This window comes from Brachyistius frenatus, unplaced genomic scaffold (genome assembly GCF_029030835.1).
Source record: "Brachyistius frenatus isolate BFR_SWC_R1_liver_20210118 unplaced genomic scaffold, ASM2903083v1 Contig_65, whole genome shotgun sequence".
NCBI lineage: Eukaryota > Metazoa > Chordata > Actinopteri > Embiotocidae > Brachyistius > Brachyistius frenatus.
The window spans coordinates 1,364,899-1,372,856 of NW_027210664.1; positions in this window are offsets into that span (position 1 = coordinate 1,364,899).

Sequence of the window (7,958 nt, forward strand, 5' to 3'; positions counted from 1 at the left end):
CTTCATTAGTTTTATTGAGACTCATTTGAATGCCGGGAGACGTTTGCCAAGTCTTGAGGGCGAAAAGTTGAGAATCCATTTCCCCCTTTGACGCGATAAGCTTCAGAGGTCAGTCGTGATGACCGCCGACATCCGCATCCTCAGGTGGAGGTGGAGGCGGGGGGGGAGGTGGAGGTGGTGGAGAGGGGGGGCCTGTCATCAACAGTCCAGCGTTGCTCGATACATCACGGTGAGCTGCCAGCGTACATCACTCATCGACACGCTCGGCGGAGACGCAGCCATGTGAGTGAAGAGCAGCTGCCTCCGTCTGCGTCGACCTGCCGGCGAGTTTCTCCACCGAAAGCCATCTGGTTGCGTTGAAGTTGTGGACTTCGTACACAACGATGCAGCGCAGGCTCGGAGGAGAACGTACATACAAACAACATCTCAAAGGATTTACTGGGACTTTCACATACCAGCAGAAGAATTCGTAGTTTTAATTTCCTGGCTTTTTTTTTTAAATTATTATTTATTTCATTTATGTCTACATGTTTAATTTGTAGATTTTTAACTGTTTCCAACATTTTCTTCAATAATTCAGTTATTCAACGTTGCTGTTCCAGGAAGTCGCCGGTTTAAGTCCCAGCTGGAACGACCATTTTGCCTGCATGTCGTTTCCCAGGTCTCTCCCTGTGTTTTTCTGTCTTTACTTCCCCGTCTCGAACCAATAAAGGCAAAAACAAATGTCCACAAATTCCCTCCTCGGGCTTAAACCTGCTCAGTCTGGCTACGAGGACTCAACAGCCTGTTTGACGCCCACCAACAGTTTGACATATTTATTTTCATTATCTGAACAGACCTTACACATCCAGCCCACGCTGCCAAACCCTCTGATATATATTCCCACTGGTTTGTGCCCTCATTCCTTCTCAGAGTATCCTCAGTTCCTGCAGGCAGACTCTCGACCTCACGCTGACCTTCTGAGACTCGTGTCTCCCGGCGAGAAGTGAAGAGGAGCATCTCTGTTCACCTCTGACTTCCACATCTATCTGACCAGCGAGGGAGCAGCCGGTGTCGAGTCTCCGGTGACAAACGGGAGGACGGAGGAGCCGGTGCCGAGTACTCCGCAAATACGAGCGGAAGTTTCCGCTTTTTAAAAAAAATTTTACAAGGAAGCAATTTGTGATCTTTTTTTTTTTTTTTTATATATTTTCTTATCTTTTACAACACAGACTGAACTTTCCAGCCATTAAAGATCTCACTCAAGGGCACCGCACAAGTTAGATAACCTTGAAAGTCAAGTGCACAGCGTGTCTCTATCTGATGTGCATCAAAGCTTGATGTCAGGATGAAGGTGGGTTTTGGGGCGGACAGGAAATCTGCAGCGTGAGAAAGCGTCTCGTCGGGGCGGCGGCGTACGCAGAGAGTTGGTGATGCATACTGCCGGGATTACACACAATTTGTTTTCAGTTGAGTATGACCTCCTTCAATCCGTCATGCCGCCGCTCCAGCCTCCTCGGTGCATTCATTAACGGGCCTGAGCGAGGCGTAAACAGATCGATGGCTTCAGAGCAGATGGAGCCTCAAACGGGGTCAAACGCAGCCGCCGCCGCTTTCACGTAGAAACCGAAATATGAGCCGGACGACACGGACGCCAAATCATCCACATAAAACCAGCTGCAGCAGAAAGGAGGAATAATTACTGTAATTACGGCACATTTGAACAGGGTCTTAAGTGGAAACAGAACATCTCCAGCGAGAACAGGACGCCTCTTAAAGGGGCATTCAACATGAAGTTACCGACGCTGGATAATATAAAGATGAACGTCTCCTTGTTCTCGGTTGACCACTCACTCCTTGTTCTGGTCATTTTAAAGCCGGTCCAGACTGAAATATCTCAACAACCTTTGTACGGGACATTTATCAACACCCTGAGGTCCTTTCAGGGTTTTTCTACCATTGTGAGGTCATTCTGGGCGCCACCATCAAATTACCTAAAAGACTTTCCACTTTTTTGTCTTTGTTTTGGGAAGATTTTCACTCAGAAATGGTAATAATAACCATCAAAAACTGTCTTCCACAAACTTAGGGGAAAAACACAGCTTTTTTTTTTTTGGGGTACCATTTGTATGCTATGACATCACAGCCTCACCTGTACTTTAAGCTTTGTGCTAGTTAGCGAATGTTAGCTTCGTAAACAATAGACCGGTTAAATAGGAGCGTCAAAAAAGTTCAGAAACAAGTCTAGTTGTGCACAAATGGAGGGCGAGTGAGTTACACGTGGTTTTTTTGTGACCACTTGTACGATTTTACGGTAATTACAGACACTTTCTCCAAGGACATTCATAGTAAACACTTTTCTGATTGTGTGTTTTGGTTGGCAGCGAGCTAAAGCCTGTGTTTTTCAATGATTTGCAGAGATCATCCTCCTCCTCTCTCGTTCTTTATCTACAAAGGAATCCATGCAGGCTATTAGCTGCATGTGTTCTCTCCCATTGTGCCATCAGATCAAAGGATAACTGCAGGCTCAGTTGGCAGTCCTGAAATAGCAGTCGTGGTCTGATGTGTCTTTTTAAAAAAGAAAAAAGAAAAAAAAAGAAGGAGGAAACTCATAAATGTACATTTCCTGCTGCATTGCACCATTTTATGGAACTAAATTGCTTGCCAGATACGGAGTATAAAATTAAAACATAATAAAGACAGAGGAGCGTTTTAAATTCTATCATTAACTGCACAACAATAGGCATTTAAAAACATAACTTCACATTTAGTTGCTAATCAGTAAATATAGACACGGGTTGTGTGGAATAGTCTTTCTTTCTGGTTGACTTGTTTGAGATGTAATCGGACAGAAGAGGCCGGTGGTCTCTGCAGAAAGAGGTTAACTTCTGGGTCCATATTCATAATTTAAAACCGTATTTGATTCAATATACAGAAACGTGTTGGATTATTTTCAGACCTGCTTTAAAGGTGTGCGATTCCCACCGAGCCTTCTTACCTGTGACAGGAAGCCTCTTCAAATAAAAAGCTTCCAGCAAATGCCATATTTCCAATACATGAATATATAACTTCTCCGTCCGCATTTTAACACACACGCACACGCTGAGAGCCGGTACCGACGTGGTCAGGTGGTGTAAATGTCAGAGTGGCCCGTTCTCAGGCAGTCGAGTCTGATTCGATCGGGGTTGACAGGTCTGGCTGACTGAGGGAGCAGGTGTGTGTCTTTATGAAAAAAAATAAAAATAAATAAATATATATATATACGTGTATATGATTATTATGTGGCTCGTATAAATTGTAAGACTGTGTCCACGCTGAAACATCGTGGGGGAAGCTTCCTGGTCCCCACAAAGTATCTGGTGTTTTGAAATGCATTAAATTGATCAAATGTGGAGTTAAAGAAAACAACAGCACTATGAGGGAAAGTGATCTGTATTTGTGTAACCATGGTAACGCAGCGGTGCATCAGCAACATCACAACGAGAGCAAAAAAAAAAAAAAAAGTCAGTTACAAGTTGAAAACTTGAAGAAATCTGAGGCATTCAAGAGGGTGATTAATTAAAAAGCCTTTTAATCAGTAATGGCTGTTCAATCATAAGAAAAACGTGTTTCGGCCTCTAAAGGCCTTCATCAGGGCAGCTACACATAATATATGCGTTTGTCAGTGGTCACATGACCCGTATGGACCAATGAACTGTCACCCAGTACATGAGGGAGCAGGTCAAAGACCATGATAGGAAACATAACATCACGGACTAGAAACCAAATGCAGATATTAATCAAAAATCTTAAAATCTCTTAATAGTTTAGTGGCAAGTAACATTTTAATGAATCACCCTCTCAAACGGTTCGATGCCCAAACTGAAGAGCCCCAGAGGGACAACAGCTCACACCCGACAAAGCAGTTATGAGTGTTGTGTTTTAGCACAGAGTTATTTTCTTCCCTAGAGAATCACAACTTGCATGTAATGCATGCACACTGGAAAAGAGCTCTCCTGCCCATAATACTATTTAAACCAAATACAGGTTAACTGGAAGAGGAGCAGAACCACCGACCTGCTGGACGCCGTGTCCCCGTCCCCTCCGGTGCAGGTGGCGTCTCAGTCTCCTTCCTCGCCGTCTCAGCTACGTCCAATCCCAGACTTCGGCTGCTTCCTGTCAGAGGACACATTTATGTTAGACTTTTAAATACAGGACGGATACTGCATCACTTTAATGTCTGTTTGTTTTAAATACCTGCAACATAAAGTCCCTTTGGACCTCTGCAATCATTGTCTTCATTTGACAGACTAAACCATATTTTACATTATAGGGAGGGAAAGTAAGATACACACACACACACACACATAGAAAACAACAGCAGAAATGATGGTATGTTGTTGTCTGTCATCCTGACCTCCTTCTGCAGCCTTAATATAAATGCACATATATATATATAAACTCTCCATCACTCACACTATCCAGCTCAGCATTAAGGCTGAAAGACAGCCACAGAAAATACAGACCGAGTTCAATAAAGTGGACATACATTTGAAATAATTCAATTAATCAGCCTTCATCACGGATGGATTTTAACACCGTTTAATCACCCAAACAATTTCACACTTCTGAATTCCTAACCCACACAAACCACTTTTAAAAATGCCATAATGAACTCTGTCAAAACGTCTTTGTGCAACCACGAAGACACGTGACACGACCTGATTCAGAAACCCTGAACGTAAGAAAATGTTTTACATTTTTAATCCACCGACCGTGTTTTAATTTGTTTGGCGCCGCACGCGGAGACGACGTGACCAGGTGCACTGACCGGAGTGACGTAAACAGACCAGACGTTCAACGAACGTAGAAATGGTACGGTCCACTACGGGGGTGGCTGAAATTGTGTCGCATTAAGTTTTCCCACGCTTGAAGATAAAAAAAAAAAATAAATACATTATGATATTATAATTACACGTAAGAAGTATACATAAATGTTTAGACGTCCCCAATAAGTTATTCTTAATGTCTTCTTTGGAGATGGGGTGTAGTGCTATTTGTTGACGTACTGCACCGCCCCTGTGACGTGGCTCACATGGGCACGCGCACAGGTAATATGGGTGTCATCCATTGACTGTATATAAAATGGGGGCTCATCTGAGGTTGTGTCACCACTGTTAAAGTCAATAATGTAGCCTGGAAATGTTTATTTTAATTTTAATTTAATAAAGTCAATAGTGTAATCATGCTGTTGTCCCATCTCAATCAAAACACAGATGCTGACTAACCTGATTAATGATAATTATGGATTCAGTAATTGCTACTATTTGAAGGAAATTCAGAGTTATCTCTTTACATTAGAGCGCTACTTAGAGAAGCAGAAGACCCTGTCTTTCCCTCTCCATGTCACCAAACATAAGACCTCTGGTTTATTAGATGGGCTTCTTTTATGCTTTTATTTTGAAAAACAAAAAAAGGGGAGTTTGGTGCAAAAGTCAATGAGAAAAACCAAAGTATATCAGGGTTAAAATCTTTCCAGGAACCTGAGGTGGGGACAGACAGACAGACAGACCGACCGACCGGCTGATGACTTTGACGGTGGGGGATTTAGTGAAAACGGCTGACCCAGCGTTTTTCCCCACAACTGATGGAATCGACAAGCCGGAGTGGGGCGGCAAAAAAAAAAAAAAAAAAAAAAAGCGTCCCCGTCTCTGACTGAGCAAGCCTCACTTCCATGCTTCATTTCAACAGGGAATGAAAGAAACAAGTGTGCTGGGGTTGGAGGGAGGCAGGTGATTGCCCGAGTGTGTGTGTGTGTGTGTGTGTGTGTGTGTGTGTGTGTGTGTGTGTGTGTGTGTGTGTGTGTGTGTGTGTGTGTGTGTGTGTGTGTGTGTGTGTGTGTGTGTGTGTGTGTTAGTGCGTGTGCATAATTTTGCTTGTCTGCTTTTATGATTGTGTGCATAAAAAAATGCACCGCTTGCAGAAATTGGCTCGCAGGCCTACGTGATGATGGCACAATAAAGGTTTTCTGCAGTCAATACTCCCAGTGTAGTCCAATGATTTGCACAGGGCCATGCATCGCTGGGAACTATCTGAATCAATAAGCGCGTAAATAAATTAAACCGGTGGCGACGGCACGGTCGGAAGAAAATACATCGCCAAACGGCAAAAACGTCAGTGAAATGGAGAGAGTAAGCGCTTCGCTCCTCCGCTGGCACCGACAGAATTAATTTCAGTTTATGCCTCTTTGAACTATCTAAACACATGAGGCTGTTAAGAGTGGGTGTGGAGGGGGGTTGGGGGGGGTTGGTGGTGCAAACTAAATCCAGAAGCACATTCCTGATGTAAAAATATGCTAATGTGGGATTCGCCGCCACCCGCAGCAAAGGTCGTCTCCCAGCGGCATCGATCCTGCCGGCTCGTTTCACAGCTCGTCTCCGCTGACGGCAAAATAATCTGGGCCACAGATCTAATTAAGAAATAACCTAATTGAGCATTAAGTGTTGGGAAAAAAACAGCTCTTCCTCTCGGGACCGGTGAGGATCAATAGTGTCTTCATCGGGGTGGTTTTTTTGTGGGTTTTTTGCTGAATTTAGGAGAGTCTGGACAACTGGTGGATATAAGTGGTGAAGACAGTGGAAAGATATTGGTCACGTAACCGTGGTTTTAAACGTGTAACATCAACATGCAGGAGAAATGAATCCGCAATGAACAGCAGCCTTTTAAATGGGAGGAAATGAATTATCAATGTGGGTTTTTTTCCATCGTTCGTCTGTTGGGTTTCATTTTCTGACGAGGAATCTGGTGAAAACAACCGTCGTTGGAAGCTAAGAGGATTTTTAAAATGGTCCTCGCTGCTGGTTGTGTAACAATAACAGTAAAAGAAAAGAAAGAGTGATGGATTACACACGTCAAGATAGCTCCAATTTTCTGCTCTTCAGTTTTGCTCTTTCTCTGCCTTTAATGTTTCGTCCTCTTCATCAAACATCAATAAACATCAGTGGATGAATTCGGCGAACCGCTTTATGACGACGCAACAAAGAGCCCTCGAGTCCGTTCCCTCCGAAGTGCTTCCTGTTTGTTTACTGTCAGACGAAGGGATGAAGGACGAGCGACGCCAGGAGACGGTTTCGTCTCCAGAACCGCACGAGCTCAGACTGAAAACGAGACACTCAGCTCTTCATCAAAGAGTTTAAAATGTGTGACGATTGTTCACATTTACGTTATTTTTTATTCTGCTTCAGAAAGTCGAGGTCGTTTCTGAGCGACGTTCGCGTTTCAAGAAGGGGGCGGAGCTTCACTGTTCTGAGACCTGAAGATGGCGCGTCGGGTCAGGAGACACCAGGTGGGTTTCTCTTTGGCGTTGCCGGGAGTTGTGTCACCTTGAATTCGTCCCCCAGAGTCAGACTGTCAACACCGAGTTCCATCGGAGGGTTGTTAGCGTCGTTATCTGTTGGTTCATTGGAGTTCAGCTGTTTGACAGCTGGTTGACTCTCGGCCTGGTTGTGTTACTTTAGCTTAAACGAGCTTCTTGTGTTTTATTAACAGATCTACATGACGTCGCCCATCTTTCATGTTCTTGTTTTGTACCTGCAGCGAAGATCCTGAAGAACTTTGAGGATATTAGATCGCAAAAATTGGCAAATGTTTTGTATTTTTTGTTAAAGTTCGAAGGAAGTCATTGATTACTAAAGCTGCTGTTGAACATTTTCTGCACAACTTTACTCCTAACGCCCATAAATCCTGTGGATAGACTGATTGATTTACATCAATCCACTGAATACTCCCCTAACCCCCCATCTCACCAACAAACCCCTTTTGATTGACAGAAGAAGTCTTCAGCTGAAGGGGGCCACTCCTTAGACAAGCAACGCTCTCGAATGCCTAAACACCCAATTAAACCTTCTCTTAACGAGCGTCCCTGCGATCTTTGACATCCCTCCTCCACGATAAGAAGACACTGATGTGTACAGAGAGACAAGACGTGGAGGGAAATTGAA